Source organism: Ovis aries, chromosome X (assembly GCF_016772045.2).
Source record: "Ovis aries strain OAR_USU_Benz2616 breed Rambouillet chromosome X, ARS-UI_Ramb_v3.0, whole genome shotgun sequence".
Taxonomy (NCBI): domain Eukaryota; kingdom Metazoa; phylum Chordata; class Mammalia; order Artiodactyla; family Bovidae; genus Ovis; species Ovis aries.
Genome location: NC_056080.1, coordinates 51,612,337 through 51,634,086, shown reverse-complemented (window position 1 = coordinate 51,634,086; position 21,750 = coordinate 51,612,337).

Sequence of the window (21,750 nt, the reverse complement as noted above, 5' to 3'; positions counted from 1 at the left end):
AATGATTTCAGCACATGCATTTAAGACTTTTTTCATAATTTCATTGAAACAACCCAAGAACTATAAAAATAGGAAGAAGTCTTTATGAATTATTAATAACAGTGAATAAATAAAAAACTTTTAAAAACAGCTACAAGACAGTTCAATAAGTGAGTAACCTACAATTCAATTCAGGCGAAGTAGTAAGAAGTAAGATAGATATTCCCCAAAAGAGCCTTGGAAAGGTCCAAAGTCAGCAGCAGGGACTAGGAACAGAGACAGGCCATAGGACAGATGCCAGGGAGAAAAGCCAAAGGAATGATGTAGCTGTTTCAGCATCCCACATGTGAACGAACAGGTTGAAGTCAGACCCCAGCCTTCATTTGCTGCAGATGGCAAGCAAAATGGAAGGCATCACCATAGCAAGATTCTAAAATAGGTAGTTGAACCAGTTAGAAAAGGGCTGTTGTGCCCCAACTAGCTTCAGGCTATCATGATAAGCATTGGCACACCAGGAACGTTCCTTGTTGTACTTTAGGTTCCCTATTTTATATGGGCAATTAGACTTATGACCAGTCACAGGTGTCCCAAATCTCAGAAAGCAGGAGCCTGAAGTGAGGGGAAAGAAAGCTCAGGCTAGGGAGAAATTTCAAGTCATGAGAGACATTAGAACATTGTGCTGGCACGTGGAATGGTTAGGGAGAAAACTGATCATTTTACAAAACAGTTTACTTCCTTGGTATATAATCACGTTTTGGTAGCTCGTGTCCCATTTGAATTCCCCCCAATATAACAAAATAAAATTACAAGAAATATAAACTTTCTCGTTTCCCCTTGGTCTAGGGAATCTATCTGTAATGTCAAGAATAGACAAATATGGGCCCTCTCTTCAGAATAAGCAGTCAGAGACAAGGAATGAGCTTACAAAAAGATTCAACAATTTAAGAGAGGTAAACATTTTAAGGAATTGTTTATCTTTGCTTCAGTTCAGTCACTCAGTCCTGTCGACTCTTTGCAACCCCATGAACTGCAGCACGCCAGGCCTCCCTGTCCATCATCAACTCCCAGCGTCCACCCAAACCCATGTTCATTGAGTCGGTGATGCCATCCAACCATCTCATCCTCTGTCGTCCCCTTCTCCTCCTGCCCTCAATCTTTCCCAGCATCAGGGTCTTTTCAACTGAGTCAGCTCTCCCCATCAGGTGGCCAAAGTATTGGAGTTTCAGCTTCAACATCAGTCCCTCCAATAAACACCCAGGACTGATCGCCTTTAGGATGGACTGGTTGAATCTTCTTGCAGTCCAACGGACTCTCAAGAGTCTTCTCCAACACCACGGTTTGAAAGCATCAATTCTTCAGCACTCAGCTTTCTTCACAGTCCAACTCTCACATCCATACATGACTACTGGAAAACTATAGCCTTGACTAGACGGACCTTTGTTGGCAAAGTAATGCCTCTGCTTTTTTTTTTTTTTTTGTCTCTGCTTTTTAATATGCTATCTAGGTTGGTCATAACTTTCCTTCCAAGGAGCAAGCATCTTTTCATTTCATGGCTGCAATCACCATCTGCAGTGATTTTGGAGCCCAAAAAAATAAAGTCTGACACTATTTCCACTGTTTCCCCATCTATTTCCCATGAAGTGATGGGACCAGATGTCATGATCTCCATTTTCTGAATGTTGAGTTTTAAGCCAACATTTTTACTCTCCACTTTCACTTTCACCAAGAGGCTCTTTAGCTCCTCTTCACTTTCTGCCATAAGGGTGGTGTCATCTGCATATCTGAGGTTATTGATACTTCTCCCAGCAATCTGGATTCCAGCTTGTGCTTCTCCCAGCCCAGCGTTTCTCATGATGTACTCTACATATAAGTTAAATAAGCAGGGTAACAATATACAGCCTTGATATACTCCTTTTCCTATTTGGAACCAGTCTGTTGTTCCATGTCCAGTTCTAACTGTTGCTTCCTCACCTGTATACAGGTTTCTCAAGAGGCAGGTCAGGTGGTCAGGTATTCTCATCTCTTTCAGAATTTTCCACAGTTTATTGTGATCCACACAGTCAAAGGCTTTGGCATAGTCAATAAAGCAGAAATAGATGTTTTTATGGAACTCTCTTGCTTTTTCGATGATCCAGCAGATGTTGGCAACTTGATCTCTGGTTCCTCTGCCTTTTCTAAAACCAGCTTGAACATCAGGAAGTTCACGACTCATGTATTGCTGAAGCCTGGCTTGGAGAATGTTGAGCATTACTTTACTAGCGTGTGAGATGATTGCAATTGTGTGGTAGTCTGAGCATTCTTTGGCATTGCCTTTCTTTGGAATTGGAATGAAAACTGACCTTTTCCAGTCCTATGGCCACTGCTGAGTTTTCCAAATTTGCTGGCATATTGAGTGCACCACTTTCACAGCATCATATTTTAGGGTTTGAAATAGCTGAACTTGGATTCCATCACCTCCACTAGCTTTGTTTGTAGTGATGCTTCCTAAGGCCCACCTGACTTCACATTCCTGGATGTCCAGCTCTAGGTGAGTGTGAGTGATCATACCTTCATGATTATCTGGGTTGTGAAGGTCTTTTTTGTATAGTTCTTCTGTGTATTCTTGCCACTTCTTCTTCATATCTTCTGCTTCTGTTAGGTCCTTACTATTTCAGTCCTTTATTGAGCCCATCTTTGCATGAAATGTTCCCTTGGTATCTCTAATTTTCTTGAAGAGATCTCTAGTCTTTCCCATTCTATTTGTTTCCTCTGTTTCTTTGCATTGATCCCTGAGGAAGGCTTTCTTATCTCTCCTTGCTATTCTTTGGAACTCTGCATTCAAATGGGTATATCTTTCCTTTTCTCCTTTGCTTTTTGCTTCTCTTCTTTTCACAGCTATTTGTAAGGCCTCCTCAGACAGCCATTTTGCTTGCATTTCTTTTTCTTGGGGATGGTCTTGATCCCTGTCTTCTGTACAATGTCACGAACCTCTGTCCATAGTTCATCAGGTACTCTATCTATCAGATCTAGGCCCTGAAATCTATTTCTCACTCCCACTGTATAGTCATAAGGGATTTGATTTAGGTCATACTTGAATGGTCTAGTGGTTTTCCCCACTTTCTTCAATTTAAGAGTGAATTTGGCAATAAGCAGTTCATGATCTGAGCCACAGTCCACTCTCAGTCTTGTTTTTGCTGACTGTATAGATCTTCTCTATCTTTGGCTGCAAAAGATATAATCAATCTGATTTCGATGTTGACCATCTGGTGATGTCCATGTGTAGAGTCTTCTCTTGTGTTGTTGGAAGAGGATGTTTGCTATGACCAGTGTGTTCTCTTAGCAGACAAACAGGTGACAACATCAGAAAATGCAAAAAATATTCTCAATGAGATTTGAGAGGACATTTCAAAACCAAGTCAAGCTTACTTTCAAATGAAAAAAAGTAATCATCAAATTTGAAAACACAATGGAGATAATGAACAGTACATTGGATTTGCTGCAAACCAAGTCAGTTATTGAGAATAAAGACCAAACAAATTCTTCTATAACCTAAAAGAATGAGAAGATGACAATAATGAGTAAAAAGAAAAGCAGTATGAAAGCATTTCATGAGTAAGGAAAGAAATCTTGTAAGAATCCAGAAAGAAAAAAGCAAGCCAACCACAAAGGGGGGAATATCAGGTCACCCTCAGATTTTCTTTCACATCACAAAATATCACAGGACAATTGAGCAATACCTATGGAATTTTAGGGGAAACCAAGGTTGTGACACCAGAATTCTATAACCCACCAAGTTATCACTCACATATGAGGGCAGAGAAAGAGACATCCCCAGATATGCAGGGACTCAGAAGGGACACATTCACTTCCTCTAGGCCCAATCCTGCTTTGTCAGAAACTGCCCTGTGCGCATCATGGAAAGTGGCCCCAAACGAGTGGCCATAGCTCTTTGGACCAGTGCTGGACACATGCCCAAAACTGAGCCAATCAGGTTATTCTAAGAGCTGGAAATGAGACCCTGAGGTCAGAGAGACAACTCTAGGCATTTGAATCAAAAGGTCATTTAGAGTCAGGGTGGGAGTCACCAGCATTGTAAACCTGCAAGTTGAAGCTCCCATACTTTGGTCACCTGATGTGAAGAGCCAACTCATTAGAAAAGACACTGATGCTGGGAAAGACTGAGGGCAAGAGAAGAAGGGAGCGACAGAGGATGAAATGGTTGAATGGCATCACCAACTCACTGGATATGAGTTTGAGCAAACTCCAGGAGATAGTGAAGGACAGGGAAGCCTGGCATGCTGCAGTCCACAGAGTTGCAAAGAGTTGGACACGACTTAGCAACTTAACAAGTTGAAATTACGGTGGAGCAGTGGGGATCTGAGAGGGAGGAAGACTCTGACTTGCAGAAGGAAAAAGAATGGAGTGGACTCAGAGAGAAAAAGGAAAGAGAAACCATGATTTATTTTCCTGTCCTTGATTAAAGAGGCTAGCTGTTGTTTTTGTTTTATAAAATACCTTATGTTTTATTTCTGTAGTAATGTCCTTTTGGTTGCAAGTAACAGAAACAAATTCAATTTAGCCTATAAAGATACTACAGTGGCTAGAGAAATAAAAAGACAGAAAGAAACTGGGCCTCAGTAAGGAATCAAAGTCTCAAACACCCAGGAAGTCCTCTCTTTCCATCTCTAATCTCTGTTAATATATATTTGTTTCATTCTCTTTTTTTAACTGGAGTATAATTGCTTTACAATGTTGTATTGGTTTCTGCTGTACCACAACGTGAGTCAGCTATGAATCCCTCTTGAGCCTCCCTCCCATCCCCCATCCTACCCTTCTAAGTTGTCACAGAGCACAGAGCACAGAGATAGTTGAGCTTCCTGTGCTTTACAGTGGCCTCCCACTAGCTATCTATTTCACATATGGTAGTGTATACATGTCAATGCTACTCAATTCATCCCACCCTCTCCTTCCCCACTCTGTGTACACAAGTCTGTTCTCTACATCTGTGTCTGTATTCCTGCCCTGAGAATAGGTTCATCTGTACCATTTTTCTAGATTCCATATATATGTGTTAATATATGATATTTATTTTTCTCTTTCTGACTTGCTTCACTCTGCATGACAGACTCTAGGTTCATCCATATCATTACAGATGACCCAATTTCATTTCCTTTTATGCCTGAGTAATATTCCATTGTATATATGTACCACAACTTCATTATACATTCATCTGTTGGTGGATATTTAGGTTACTTCCATGCCTTGGCTATTGTAAATAGTGCTGCAATAAACACTGGGGTACATGTGTCTTTTTGAATTATGGTTTTCTCAGGGTATATACCCAGGAATAGGATTTCTGGACCAAATGGTAGTTTTATTCCGAGTTTCTTAAGCAATCTCCCTACTGTACTCCATAGTGGTTGTATCAGTTTGCATTTCACCCAACAAACTGAGATAGTTTCCTTTTGCTTGATTCTTCTCTTTCTTACTGCCAATTGATTCTCACTGCTTCCTGGTCCACAAGGAAGGAGATTATTACCAACAGTTTCAGAGTTTCCATCTCCTCCACTGTTTAAGAGAGTTATCAAACTGAGACTGGGACCTCTTAGTCTCAATTCCAAGGGCCCTACAGAAAGGGCTTATTGATTCTGTTTGGATCAGATGCCTACTCCCAGTCCAATCCTCTGTGGCCAGAAAATAGGGCCATGTTTATAAATTTGGTGTCTGAAAGCCCACACCTGTGTATCTAGGGTGGTTCCCAAAGTCCTTCTTGGAGTCGTCCACTGTAGATTATTTAAATAACAAAAATGAATACGTTGGACAGTAACAAATGCTGGTGAGGGGTGGAGAAATCAGAACCCTCATACATTGCTGGTGGGAATGTAAATGGTGCAACTGCTTCGGAAAATTGTTTGGCAGCTCCTCAAATAGTGAAACAGAATCACCATATCACCCAGAAATTCCACTTCTAGGTATATACTCAAAAGAATTGAGAATGTATGTCCACATGAATGCTTGTACAGAAATGTTCATAGGAACATTATTTGTAATAGCCCCAAAGTAGAAACAACTCGAATATCTATTGATTGATGAATAGACAGACAAAATGTGGTATATTCTTACAATTTAATATTATTCAACCTTAAAAATTGAAGTGTTAATACATGTGACAACGTGGAAAACTGCTGAAAATATGCTGCTGCTGCTGCTGCTAAGTCACTTCAGTCGTGTCCGACTCTGTGCAACCCCACAGACGGCAGCCCACCAAGCTCCCCCATCCCTGGGATTCTCCAGGCAAGAACACTGGAGTGGGTTGCCATTTCCTTCTCTGCTGAAAACATGCTAAATAAAAGAAATTAACATAAAAAGCCACATGTTGTATAATTGCTTTTATATGAGATGTCTAGAAAAGGCAAATCTATAGAGAGTAGAAGTGGTTGCCTGGGGGAAGGAGAAATGGGGCATGACTGCTAAGGAGCATAGAGTTTCTTCATGGGATGAAGAAAATATTCTAGAACATTCAATACTTAGAATTAGATACTAGTGATGATTATACAACCTTGTGAATACATCAAAAATCATTAAATTGTACACTTTAAAGCAATGAATTTTTGATATGTGAATAATTCAACAAGATCATTTTATGAGAAAAAAATAATGAAAGAAACCTTTAAAAAAACAAATACCTCTTTTAAAAAATCTAAATAATAAATAATTCCACAATGTAAAAAAGTATAAGTAGTTTCCTGATCACCTCTAAGGAATAACCACTGTCAATTGGCTGCTGTATATTTTTCCAAATCCGTTGTTTCGTTTTTGTTTTTTTGACTGCCACCCCACAGCTTGTAGAATCTTAGTTTCCCAACCAGAAATCGAACCTGTGCCTCTGTTTTGTTAGCACTGAGTCTTAACCACTGGATCACCAGGGAATTTCCCAGACCCTTTGTCGTGCACATAAAATGTATATATATTTAATATTCTCCATAAATAGGTTTGATGAGTTTTTTCCCTTTTCACAATGATCAAATAGATGTAATCATATTATATGTTGATTTCAAATTTTCTCTGAATCTTGCATGAGTGCTACATTGTGTTAACCAGAGCCTGCACTCAGTGTTGGAGAAAGGGTCAGGGTCCTGCAGGACAGAGTTCACTCCTAGGTAGCCTTCTGGAGGTAGGAGAATTTCTTGCCTGCTAAGGGACATCAGCTGTCTGGATACTGCCTTACCTCTGCTGCCTAAATGCTTCTCCTCATACAGCTGTCCTTGTTTCATCTTTCAAGCAAATGCCCTTGACTCTCTTCTGCTACACGTTTCCATTACCTCTAAGCTTGGAACATCTTCTCTTATAAGATGTCCCCACCTTTTGCAGCAATTTTTGCCTATTTTTGTGACTCAAGGGTTTAGTTTCCTTTATCTTTCCAATCACATTTTCCTTCCATCTTCCACAGATTCCTCACAATTCTGGGTCTACTGGGAGTACCTCTTTCAGTTTTCAAACACAATGTGTGTGTTAGTCACTTGGTCATGTCTGACTCTTTGCAAACCCATGGACTATAACCTGCCAGGCTCCTCTATTCATAGGATTCTCCAGTCAAGAATACTGGAGGGGATACCCATTCCCATTTCCAGGGTTCAAGCACAATACTTCCTTTAAAAATATATCATTTCTGTCCTTTCCAATTACTTAGAATAGAAGCAGGATACTAGAGTGTGTGTTTAGTCCTCCATCTTGATCTACTCTCCTTCATAGTACTTTATGACTTGCCTTTTTCACTCAGCAATATATACTGGAATATTAGTTAAGGTTCCTTGATTGCAAGCAACCAAAGCTAATTCATTCTAACAAAAGAACCAAAGGAATTTACTGGAAGAAGAATGAGATAACTCATAGAATTAATTGAAAAATCCCAACAACTGAATCTCAAGAAGGACAAGAATCAGGACAACTCCTAGGATCTAGGTAGTCAGTTCTAAATGACAAAGCGCCATTGTCAAGATAGATCTACTCCAATGATGTGTTTTCCTATCTTTGTATTATTACACAAAGGTTTAAGTTCCTGAGAGAGTCTTACTGGCCTAAACTAAGTCACTTGCTCACCCCTTTTCCATAGGAAATAAGAGGACTTAAATGGTAGTTTTGTCAAGAATGTATGTAGATATATATACACAATAGGATATACATATACAATGGGATATTACTCCTTATTACCATAAAGAGGAATGAAATTATGCCATTTACAGCAACATGAATGGACCTAGAAGTTATACTAAGTAAAATAAGTCAGCAAAAGAAAGACAAATACCATAAGAGTGTGTGTAATTATTGGAGTGGGATAGTTCCCATAGGAAAAAGGAGGAGTTATTACGAAAAGAAGGATGCTGCACAGGCAAAAGCAATTGCTGTCCACCACAGGCCACTCCTTGTCCACCCAATAGCCATTTCCTATAACTATAATTTCAAAATTTGCATAATGTAACCCCTTACATAATGGAACTATTCCATGTACAACTGAAAGTATACTTACTCTTTCCTCATAGACAATCAACAAAGGTCTCACTAGTTATTACATTCAGATCCAAGTTCAGGATCTCTACGTGATGTCTTTCCTTCTCCAATTCCATCCTGATCTTAATAGTCTGTAACCTATGGACTAAATGATGAAGCTCACCATCACACCCATCATATCTACATACAGCAATGGATGAGAATGAAAGAAAAATAATTTAAAAAATATATAAATATGTACACATATGTGTAACCTTAAAGATATTCAAATGGAAATATTCACCTCTATAACTGGTCAGGAGCTTGTGGCTGATATTTATGACTTCCCTTCCCAAATATCCATCCTAAATTCTTAGCCCTTGGTGGTCCTGCCTATATCGAGTTGCTTTAGTCTTCCACTAGCTTTTATTTCTGGACATGGTAGTAGCAGGAAATGCTCCAGAAGAACCTCTTCAGGTGCCATCAATACTCATCTTTACCCCATTTATTAGTAGCAGCCTTATTTCCCCTTGACAGTGTCAATAATTCCAACCTAATCAGTAACTCCCTCTCTTTTTTCTGGCCTGCTTTCCAAATGGCATGAGAAGTTTGAAAATGACAGGGTGGCTATTGTCAAATATACCTCAGGGGAAGCATTCTTCTCCTCAGTATTAAAACCTATTAACTGGGAAAGTTCAGAGTAACAGAGATAGGAAGCAAACATTTTATAATTCATAAAGTGTAATAATGATAGAGATCACCGCTCTCTTCAGTCTTTGATTGCTGAATCCATGTATTCTGGCTATAAGAAATAAGCACCATATATTTATCAGTTACTGTAGAATGGCACACCAACCTAACAAGGTGCTGCCTCCCAACTAGCGCCATAACTTCCCTTCCCACTCTATAAGGCCAGTTGCTTTGGGGTGATGGGATATGTGGTTAAGACCAGTGAACATCAGTTCATTGCCCGGCTTTTCTGCTATAAGATGAATTCCTTGGCCAGAACAATGTTTTATATAATATCATAATGGTGAATGAAGTATTCAGTACACCCATGGATAGTGAGAATTGCAGATGTACCGTGGGCAAGAAAAGTAAATTCGTTTCCAGAATAATTTGACATTTCAGAGACAACAAATCACTGCCTGCTGCATAAGGTAAGGAGTCTAGTATAATCAACATGCCACTGTGTGGCTGGTTTGTCCTCACTAGCCATAATTGCTCATTGGAAGCTCATGGCAAGCAATCAGGATTAACAAAATAGTAACTCAGCAAAGACAAGTCCAGGTTTATGAGGAGAAGTTGGCCTTTGATCATGAGTATGTTGAGCAGGCGTGGGTTTTTGGGAAGAGAGGTTGACCAGTGTTCACAGGATGGGTCATATTGTATGATCTTTGAGAGCCTCTTCTGTAGCTAGGGGCTTTGGTATTATCAAGTTATATATACAGTCCTAAATTCTGGGACCATTTAGAGGGTTCATTTAGAGGTGGGCATGCTTCTTCCCCAGGTCTTTATGCCATTATACTTCTAATCTTGTTCCTTTCCAGTTCCCAAGCCTCCAACCAAACCATTTGAAATTGTCTATGATTTAGTGTACGTCTCACACCTTTATCTCTCTTCCTGGCAATTAAACAACCACTGATAAATTGTTCCCTCACCACTGTCTTTAAAGGCCATCAGTTATTGGAACTGCAACACTGTAGCAGTCTACTTCCAACTAGCAACAGCAAACTTCACATGGGACAATCTGTAAACTATGCCAAATAGTTTTTTATTCTTCTATAATCTGGCCATAGATAATTCTTATTGATCTCATTGGTGTGGGATCCAAGAAATATGAAACAGCATTTATGCAACTTGCAACCATGTAACTTACTTCTGTCTATAGGATCTGCTTGGATGCAATCTTGTATTTACTTCACTTTCATTTTGGAATACTTGTAGGAATGCCATATGCTATCATTTAGTAGATTAGAAGAAAATTCATGATAGACAACTTAAGTTGTATGCCTAGGTGTATTGTATGCCTAGGGTCAAGGCATTCAGTCTCCACCAGAGTAAACCAAAACATATTACTCAAAAAAAGATCAGTGCTTGAGGAAAGGGGCACAGATTACAAACCCCGAGAGATCTTGATTATGATTCAACTAAAAGGGCCTTCCATGGTATCTCTACATGCTACAGATTAAGTTCTTTGTTCTGTAAAGTAGACATGGGCAAGAGTCTGGGTGGGTTTTGGACATAGCAGAGGCTGCTGTTCCACTCCCCTAGCCAGTACCACAAAAGGAAAGAGAGGAGAAAGGGAACTTATGATTCTCTCCATTCTATTGTAAGAACCCGGGGTGGAGGGATTCCTGGAGGAAAATGCAGCAAGAAGTTGAGACTGCTGCTGTCACTACAGCTCCTAAGAGATCCATACTATCACACTAGCTCACACACCAGCAATTGCCTCCAGCAATTCATCAAAATTTTTAGTTCAATGTTCTTACTGGCTTCAGTTCAGTGCAGTCGCTCAGTCGTGTCCAACTCTTTGCGACCCCATGAATCGCAGCACACCAGGCCTCCCTGTCCATCAACAACTCCCAGAGTTGACTCAGGCTCACGTCCATCGAGTCAGTGATGCCATCCAGCCATCTCATCCTCTGTCGTCCCCTTCTCCTCCTGCCCCCAATCCCTCCCAGCATCAGATTCTTTTCCAATGAGTCAACTCTTCGCATGAGGTGGCCAAAGTACTGGAGTTTCAGCTTTAGCATAATTCCTTCCAAAGAAATCCCCAGGTTGATCTCCTTCAGAGTGGACTAGTTGGATCTCCTTGCAGTCCAAGGGACTCTTAAGAGTCTTCTCCAACACCACAGTTCAAAAGCATCAATTCTTCGGCGCTCAGCCTTCTTCACAGTCCAACTCTCAAGTCCATACATAACCACTGGAAAAACCATAGCCTTGACTAGACGGACGTTAGTCGGCAAAGTAATGTCTCTGCTTTTCAATATGCTATCTAGGTTGGTCATAACTTTCCTTCCAAGGTGTAAGTGTCTTTTAATTTCATGGCTGCAGTCACCAACTGCAGTGATTTTGGAGCCACAAAAAATAAAGTCTGACACTGTTTCCACTGTTTCCCCATCTATTTCCCGTGGAGGGATGGGACCGGATGCCATGATCTTCGTTTTCTGAATGTTGAGCTTTAAGCCAACTTTTTCACTCTCCTCTTTTACTTTCATCAAGAGGCTTTTTAGTTCCTCTTCACTTTCTGCCATAAGGGTGGTGTCATCTGCATATCTGAGGTTATTGATATTTCTCCAAGCAATCTTGATTCCAGCTTGTGTTTCTTCCAGTCCAGCGTTTCTCATGATATACTCTGCATGTAAGTACATGACATCAAGTAATGTCTGCCCCAGGGAAGAAAACATTTTGGTCCTGTGTCTTCCTGCAGGGGCCCCTGTCTCTCCATTTTGACTTATTGCCTCAGTTCTCTGAGGGGTTCATGAAGAGCCATTAATTTGCAATCTGCCCAACTTTTTTTCTTATTAGGGTAAGAGTGACATCTTTCCAGCTGTCTACATTTCCAAGTTGAAACTAAGTTTGTTGGACACTGAAATTTGAATTTCATATAATTTTCACATGATACAAAATATTATTCTTCCTTTCACTTTTTCATCCCTTTAAAAATGTAAAAACCATTATTAGCTCACAGACCATATAAAAGTAGGCAGCAGGCCGTATTTGACCCACTAGTGGTAGTTTGCAAATCCGTGATCTAAGGGAGTTTATGCTAGTTTATGGACAGTCATGTGATATGAGGAAAGATCTGTCAGGGGGTTTCCCAGAAATTTTTCTCGCTCTGAGAGACACATAGGAAAGACAGTCCAGATTCTTCCTTTTGATGTTACCTGTTTGTATGGGATACACAGAACTTTAGCAGCCACTTGAGAACTATGAGGAGACCAGCCTGAAGATTAAAGCCAGGAGGCTAAGGATGGCAGAGCAAAATGATGAAAGGAATCCTTGATGACATTGTTGAGTAGCTATATTAGCAAACACCAGAGCCATCCTAGCTCAGAACTTATTATATGAGATAAAACAGTGTTCTTATCTTTACTGTTTTATTATTGAGTTACATTTGCTGTTACGAATTCTTTATTTAAAAACACACACACATCATTTTGAATTCTGTAACTTTTTTTTAAAAAAATGTATTTGGCTGTGCAGGATCTTAGTTGCAGCACGTGGGATCTTTTGGTTGCAGCACGTGGGATCTAGTTCCCTGATAAGAGATAAACCCAGGCCCCCTGCATTGGAAGCTCGGAGTCTTAGCCACTGGACCACCAGGGAAGTCTCTCTGTTAGGAATTCTAACTAAAATAATGAATCAAAAATTCTTTATTTTTAACCTTATCAAAATAAAAAATTCTGCTCATCAAATGACACTGTTAAGAGAATGAATACACAGTCACAGAATGGGAGCAAATATTTGTAAATCATGTATCTGATAAATGACTTGAATCCAGAAGCTAAAACAAGATCTCAAGAATAAAAAAATTTTTAATTAAAAACAGGGAAAATATTTGACTAGACGCTACTACAGAAGATATATGGATAGCGATAATCACATTAAAAGACACTCAACACCGTTAGTCTTTAAGGAAAGGAAAACTAAAGCCACAGTGAGATACTACTACCTTACAAATGGCTAAAATTAAAAAAAAAAAAAAAACAATTGTTGGAGTATGTGGAGGAACTAGAACTCTCTTACACTGCTAGCAGAATATAAAATGATCCAGCCACTGTGAACAGTATGGCAGTTTTTTAAAAAGTTATCTATGTATCTACCATATGATTCAACCATTCTCCTAGGAATTTATCCAAAGGAAATGAAATTATATTTTCACACAAATACTTATACAAGAGTGTTTATAGCCACTTTGTTTTTAAGTCTCCAACCAGAAACAATCCAAAGCTCCATTAAAAGGTGTATTGAATAAACAAATTGTGGTACATCTATATAATGGAATTCTACTCAGCAATAAAAATAAGTGAACTATAATACAACAGCTTCCCAGGTGGCACTAGTGATAAAGAAACTGCCTGCCAATGCAGGAAACATGAGACGCAGGTTCAATACCTGGGTCAGGAAGTTCTCCTGGAGGAGGCCATGGCAACCCACTCCAGTATTCTTGCCTGGAGAATCCCATGGACGGAAGAGCCTGGTGGGCTACAGTCCATAGGGTCACAAAGAGTTAGACACGACTGAAGTGACTTAGAATACACGCACAATACAACAGCACAGGCAAATCTCAAAGTGTGCTGAGTAAAATAAGCCAGAAAAAAAAGACTACATACTGCATGACTCCATCTATATAAAAGTCTAGAAATTACAGCTAATTTATAGTGACAGAAAGCAGAGCAGCGGTTGCCTCAGTGGAGGGGAGGAAGGCAAGGGTTGGTAAAAGGAATTACAACTGGCATAGGGAAATGTGGGATGGTGATGGATATATTCATTGTATTAACTTTAGTGATGGTTTCCCATATATATACATATTTTAAAACTTATCACAATTAATTATGCACCTTAAGTGTATTTATTACATATTGATTAAATCTTAATAAAAATATTAAAATAAAAAAAATTTGTCTGCTCACACAAGTTTATATAGGTTTTCTATCATTTTTAACTAAAATACTTTTCAATTAGTTATAACTTTTATTATTCAGATATTTGTTAAAATTTTTAACTGATACAATTATCATAGTTATGCAAAGTAAAAGTGAAAGTGGCTCAGTTGTGTCCAACTCTTTGTGACCCCATGGTCTATACAGTCCATGGAATTCTCCAGGCCAGAATACTGGAGTGGGTAGCGTTTCCTTTCTCCAGGGGATCTTCCCAACCCAGGTCTCCTGCATTGCAGGTGGATTCTTCACCAGCTGAGCCACAAGAGGAGCCCAAGAATGCTGGAGTTAGCCTATCCCTTCTCCAGTGGATATTCCCGACCCAGGAATTGAACCGGGGTCTCCTGCATTGCAGGCGGATTCTTTACCAACTGAGCTGTCAGGGAAGCCCTGATATGCAAATTATGTCTAAATAATACATTTAAGCAACCTCTAATATACCCAGTTCAGAGAAGGCAATGGCACCCCACTCCAGTACTCTTGCCTGGAAAATCCCATGGATGGAGTAGCCTGATAGGCTGCAGTCCATGGGGTCGCTAAGAGTCGGACACGACTTAGCGAATTCACTTTCACTTTTCACTTTCATGCATTGGAGAAGGAAACGCCAACCCACTCCAGTGTTCTTGCCTGGAGAATCCCAGGGACGGGGGAGCCTGGTGGGCTGCCGTCTATGGGGTCGCACAGAGTCGGACAGACTGAAGTGACTTAGCAGCAGCAATATACCCAGTTGCACAATGGTGGAAGGAAAACCAGATAACTGAAATTAAAATTTGCATTTGGAAAAGAAAAAAGGAAACAGTACATACTCTACTGGGATAGCAAAGGTTCTCTTCCTCTGACAGTAGACTGCATCCCTTGATGAACCAATATGCTCCCACCTCTGGGTCTGTCTTAGGAAAATTTCTCCAACCTATTGTCTCCCTTGGCCCCATAGAAGAGGGTTATTGGGGAGAATTCCTCTTCTTGGGGCTGTATCACTTCAGTGGCCCACTTCTGGTTCACAGAGTCAGTGTTTCTGAAAGTACAATCCTTAATGTGTCTGAATCAGAATCACCTGTTCGAAATACAGGTTTCTGGGTCTCACCCCTGAACTACTGAATCAGAATTGCTGGGAGCCTAGGAATCTACATTGCACTCAGCATTCTAGGTAATTCTTAGGTACACTGTAGTTAAGGAACATTGGATTAAGCCTTGAATTGTCACTCTCATGTAACACAAAGAAAACTCCAATTTAGGCTTAAATATTATTTCTTCCCATATTGATAATTCCTTCTGAGACTGTCTGAATTTAATATTTCTCAAACTAAGGTCCATGGCCCGTCAGAGAGTCCAAATGTATATTCTCAGTTGTCCACAAATTCTTCATAAAATATTTTAATTTTGTCTTTCTTATTATAATAATCTAATTACAATAATTATGATTATAGATTTAGATGAGTGTCTTACAGTCAAGTCCAACTACATAATTTTTTAAATTTATTTATTTTTTAATTGAAGTATAATTGCTTTACAGAATTTTGTTGTTTTCTGTCAAACATCAACATTAATCAGCCATAGGTAAACGTATGTCTCCTCCCTCTTGAACCTCCCTCCCATCTCCTTCCCCATCCCACCCCTCCAGGTTGTCACAGAGCCCCTGTTTTGAGTTCCCTATAACATACTGTAAATTCTCACTGGCTATCTATTTTACATATGGTAATGTAAGTTTCCATGTTACTCCCTCCATACATCTCACCCTCTCACTTCTCCCCTCCCCATGCCTCATGTCCATAAGTCTGTTCTATGTCTGTTTCTCCATTGCTGCCCTGCAAATAAATTCATCAGTACCATCTTTCTAGATTCCACATATATGCATTAGTATAAGATTTATCTTTCTCTTTCTGACTTACTTCACTCTATATAAAGGTTCTAGCTTCGTCCACCCATTAGAACTGACTCAGATGCATTCCTTTTTATGGCTCAGTAATATTCCATTGCATACATGTACCACAGCTTTTTTATCCATTCATCTGTCTACAGACATCTAGGTTGCTTGCAGGTTCTAGCTATTGTAAATAGTGCTGCAATGAACATTGGGGTACATATGTCTTTTTCAGTTTTGGTTTCCTCAGGGTACATGGCCAGTAGTGGAATTGCTGGGTCATATGGTAATTTTATTCCTATTATTTTAAGGAATTCCCATACTGTTCTCCACAGTGGCTATATCAATTGGCATTCCTACCAGCAATGCAAGAGGGTTCCCCTTTCTCCACACCCTCTCTAGTATTTATTGCTTGTAGACTTTTTGATAATGGCCATTCTGACCGGTGTGAGGTGATATCTCATTGCAGTTTTGATTTGCATTTCTCTGATAATGAGAGAGTAACAGTTAGAACTGGACATGGAACAACAGACTGGTTCCAAACAGGAAAAGGAGTACGTCAAGGCTGTATATTGTCACCCTGCTTATTTAACTTATATGCAGAGTACATCATGAGAAATGCTGGACTGGAAGAAGCACAAGCTGGAATCAAGATTGCCAGGAGAAATATCAATAACCTCAGATAAGCAGATGACACCAGCCTTATGGCAGAAAGTGAAGAGGGACTAAAAAGCCTCTTGATGAAAGTGAAAGAGGAGACTGAAAAAGTTGGCTTAAAGCTCAACATCCAGAAAACGAAGATCATGGCATCTGGTCCCATCACTTCATGGGAAATAGATGGGGAAACAGTGGAAACAGTGTCAGACTTTATTTTTTGTGGCTCCAAAATCATTGCAGTTGGTGACTGCAGCCATGAAATTAAAAGATGCTCACTCCTTGGAAGAAAAGTAATGACCAATCTAGATAGCATATTGAAGGGCAGAGACATTACTTTGCCAACAAACGTCCATCTAGTCAGGGCTATGGTTTTTCCAGTGATCATGTATGGATGTGAGAGTTGGACTGTGAAGAAGGCTGAGCACCGAAGAATTGATGCTTTTGAACTGTGGTGTTGGAGAAGACTTTGAGAGTCCCTTGGGCTGCAAGGAGATCCAACCAGTCCATTCTAAAGGAGATCAGCCCTGGGATTTCTTTGGAAGGAATTATGCTAAAGCTGAAACTCCAGTACTTTGGCCACCTCATGTGAAGAGTTGACTCATTGGAAAAGACTCTGATGCTGGGAGGGATTGGGGGCAGGAGGAGAAGGGGACAACAGATAGCTGGATGGCATCACTGACTCGATGGACATGAGTCTGAGTGAACTCCGGGAGTTGGTGATGGACAGGGAGGCCTGGCATGCTGTGATTCATGGGGTCACAAAGAGTTGGACACAACTGAGCGACTGAACTGAACTGAACTGATAATGAGAGATGTTGAACAATTTTTCATGTGTTTGTTAGCCATCTATATGTCTTCTTTGGAGAAATATCTGTTTAGGTCTTTTTCACACTTTTTGATTGGGTTGTTTGTTTTTTTGGTATTGAGTTATATGAGCTGCTTGTATATTTTGGAAATTAATCCTTTGTCAATTGTTTCCTTTGCTATTATTTTCTCCCATTATGAGGGTTGTCTTTTCACCTTGTTTGTAGTTTCCTTTGCTGTGCAAAAGCTTTTAAGTTTAATTAGATCCCACTTGCTTATTTTTGTTTTTATTTCCATTACTCTAGGAGGTGGATCATAGAGGATCTTGCTTTGATCTTGCTTGTCATACCTATGTTTTCCTCTAAGAGTTTTATAGTTTCTGGTCTTATCTTTAGGTCTTTAATCCATTTTGAGTTTATCTTTGTCTATCAACCATATAATTTTAATACCTATGTAACCACTGTTTTTGATACTGAGGATGATACTAAAACATGTTATTTCAGTTGTCAGGTGTATAACAATATCTTTGACCCTCTGTCCATAGCTAGTGATATAGTAACATGCCCCAGTTCTTGTTTTAAAATGCAGATATGAGAGCTCCTCTATGACACCTGCAGATGTCCAGAAAGCACCCCTTCAAGTGCCATGGCTAAGGATCCTCACACATTGGCTAGATGATTTTGGCACAACGTCTTAAGGCACAGACAGTATCTTGTTTCCATTCATGTAATAAGAAGGCAGTAAGAAGGTGAGTCGTGGAGTTACAGGCGTGGCAACTGTTCGTTTATGCAGATGCTCAGGTGGCAAGATGTCAAAACACAAATAAGGTGATGTTTCCATTCATGGGATGGATACTCTTAAGACTTTAGCCCCTGGCCATGGTTCTGGGTTTGGTTCTCTGGTCCAAGTTTCTCATGGCAATATGCCTCATCTAATGACCTGGTCCTTCTCGGCCACTGACCAATTATGTAACTATACCCAGTAGCTGGTCTACATTACCTTAAAAGACAGGTAAATATTTTTATTTTTTCATGATCTCAGCCTACCCCCCACCCAAAGACTTCTTGACACAATGTGTGAATCATGATTTGAACTCTCATAACCTACTACACCATGCTCTCAAAGAAAATCTTTATGCCTCTGTGAAGAAGACTTACTCCACATCCCACATCCCTCTTTATGAGAAAAAGGAATGGGTCATTTTCTAAAACTGGTTCAAAAATTCCTGGATGGTAGTTTCAGGGTTGATAGAGTTAGTAATCAAATGCCATCATCAAAGACACAGGGGCTTTCATTCTTTTTTTCTCTGCTTTCCTCTACTGACAGCAGATCTTTCCTCCTGGTTGTAAGATGGCTGTAGGAGTTCCAGCATTGCGTGTAGACATAGCAATATTGTGTTTAAAAAGAGGGGAGTTTCCTCCTATACATTTCCTTTCACTTCTGAGGAAACCATTCCCAAAAGTCCCCCAGCAGACTTTCCCTCAGGTTCTAGGACTGGGTCATGTTCCCACACCTAAACCAATCACTGGCAAGGAGAATCAGGCCACCAGTAATTAGCATTGACTATTCAAGATTCCATCACCACCTCAACATGGTGCTAGGGTACGTATGACCCATCCCTAGGCACATGACCACTTCAGGACCATGCCAGCAAGGAGGAATATGGAGAAATGGATTTGGGCAAATGATTGGCCTTATCTGTTATCTATGTCCAGATTTCCCACATATGGACTGTTTTGGTTCAAAGAGTGCTGCACAGGATTCTCTAAGGCTGTAGGTGGGTGGGCAGCTTGATAGGTGACTGTCTCCTTATCCCCACTTGAATTTACCATCCAACTTTCTCATTCTCTGATGGTTAAGGTGCTGTTTCCTTCAATTTAGTACAAAGCTGGAATCCTCAAAGCATTGTTCTTGCCTTCTCTTCTGGGTACGGACAGATTGTTACCTGTCTATACTAGTGTATGGGTGGGGGGGATTTCCTAACCAGTTCCTTTATAAGCAATACGTTATTTTGGTAGATCACTTTATCTGGACTTGCCCCACTTTCTGACTACACTTTGTACACAGTAAAGGGATTCAAGTTTCCTTATCACATGCTAGGAATTTGCTGCTCACAGGGCAGCCCCAAGTTTCACAGCAGCACCCAGGCCCCCTATCCTGTAGTTTCCCTTGCCTTTTCCTCTTTTGAATGATAAGAGGCAGCAAGTGACTGGCCTACCAGCCACTACTAACAATACTAAGGGCAGTTGAACAATCACTGAAGTTCCCTACAGTCTTGCCTCCCTCACCCATTCCAAATCAGAGATCCATGAACAGCCAAGTGTATTTTCCAAACACCAAAAAGCAACAGAAAAACCTAATGCATTAATTCTTCCTGGTGGCATTCCAGATGTGTGCCAAGAATGCCTCATACTGGTTTCTCTGCATTTTCTAATCAAGCCTGAGCATCTCAAATATATTTACTAAAATTTAGTTAAGCCCCTCTAGTTGTGGGTCTCCCCAGGCACAATGGGGCTCATCCTGAACCTCTGCACCCTAGTTAATTGAAGTGCTGTTGTCAGAAAATGTAAATCTAGGGAAGAGTTCATACACTGATAATTTTAGAGCAGGAACTTCCTAAAGCTGTTGCACATAAACCTCTTAGCTTTGGAACCAAATGACTATAGTCAGAAAATATATTGCGGGTGTCTGATTTTGTCCCCCGATATGTTCAGGTGCATCTCATCAAGGGATCAAAGGCAACGACTTGCTGAGAAAAGTACTCTAAATTCTCTCCCACTACCCACCACCACCACCCACTCGCTTCCAGATCACCCAAGTCATCATGCCACAGTCTTTAGACAAGGATGATTACACTGATTGCTTTCTCTGCCTTGTACAGGGCACTGAAGCTCCAGATAAAGCCCCCACCTCCAACAATTAGGCAGTTCTCATTCCCTCTAAACTTGCAAGAAATTAGTAAGGCCCTGAGGGAAACAGAGCCCTTGTTTCTTTCTTTGACCACCTTCCTCAGCTCAGGGTCAGCCCATGCTGTCTTCCTCTACACTGCCCCTGAATGAAGAAGCAGTAACTAACTTGGTGCCACGTGATACCAAGCAGCCCCCAACCGTTGGCCTGGGCTGGATCTTTCGCTACTCTTTTTGGGTATGCATTTGAACCCACTTCCTCTGGTTAGGGACTTCCCCATCTTATGATTCTTGGAAGGAAGCAGAGCCTGCCTCCCCCTACAGACTTGAGAATGCCTCATTTACTCTTTCACAACTAGGGTGTTGGCGCATAACCTAAACCAGTTACCTTAGATTTTGTCCTAAGAGTTAGAGACAAAGAATCAGGGAGACAGGCAGTCTCACAGGCAGCCCTGGCATTCAGAGAAAGAGAGAGCTCCTTGCAGGGTGACAGTGGTGAAAGCTGCAGACTCAGTGCTCAGAGGTGCTGCAGTGGGCTCCTCACCAGACCACTCCTGCAGCAAGGTTCAAGTGTTTGTTCTGTCTGAAACCTACTTCTTCAGCCCACCTGCTGATTCTGGGAGCTGCCCAACATCCTTTCGATGAGTGCTTTTCCTGCTTAAATCATCTAGAGTCAAATTCTGTTACTTACAATCAAAGATCTGGACTGATACACAGCTATATCTCCTTCAGGAACTTGTCCTACTTCTGAGAAGTCCCCAAGGGCTCTTTTTTTTTTTTTTTGGTCCCCAGGGAGAGTTGAACGGGATTCTTTGTAGCTGCCCATTTTCTTATGAAGGCTAAAATTAGAAACAGTAAATCTACCACCATTGTCCCACACTATCTAGCTTAGTATCAGTGAGCACATATGTTATGAGCAATGTTGGAAAGCCCCTTTTAAAGACATTTTGCCTCAGCAAAAAACTTTATAATCCTTCTTGAAGTAGTTTCATGACATCCTTTATATAGTAGACCTGATCTCTGTGAATACATTATTTTGAAATGGGAATTTAATATGTGCTTTGGCAGGAGCTAAATATTCAAATATAATGAGCTTAATTGATTATAAGAATGTTTCCTTTGAGATGATGCAATAACTGCCTGGTATTGAGTCTGCTGCTCCAGTGTGTGGTGGCAAGAAGGTTTTCAAAGTTTACCTTGATACCTTTGAAATGTGGTAAGCCATTGGTTCTCTCTCTAAGTTCTGGTACAGAATCTAGCCGTAAATCATAAGGCACTAACATTGTCCTAAACCCTGACCAAAACAGGGCCACACCTTGCTAAAACTTTGAATTCCAGTCATGTGGATCTATCTGGGAAAGCTATGGGGTCATCTCCCCTCTTATAATTGTCAGGACTCACCTTTCATATT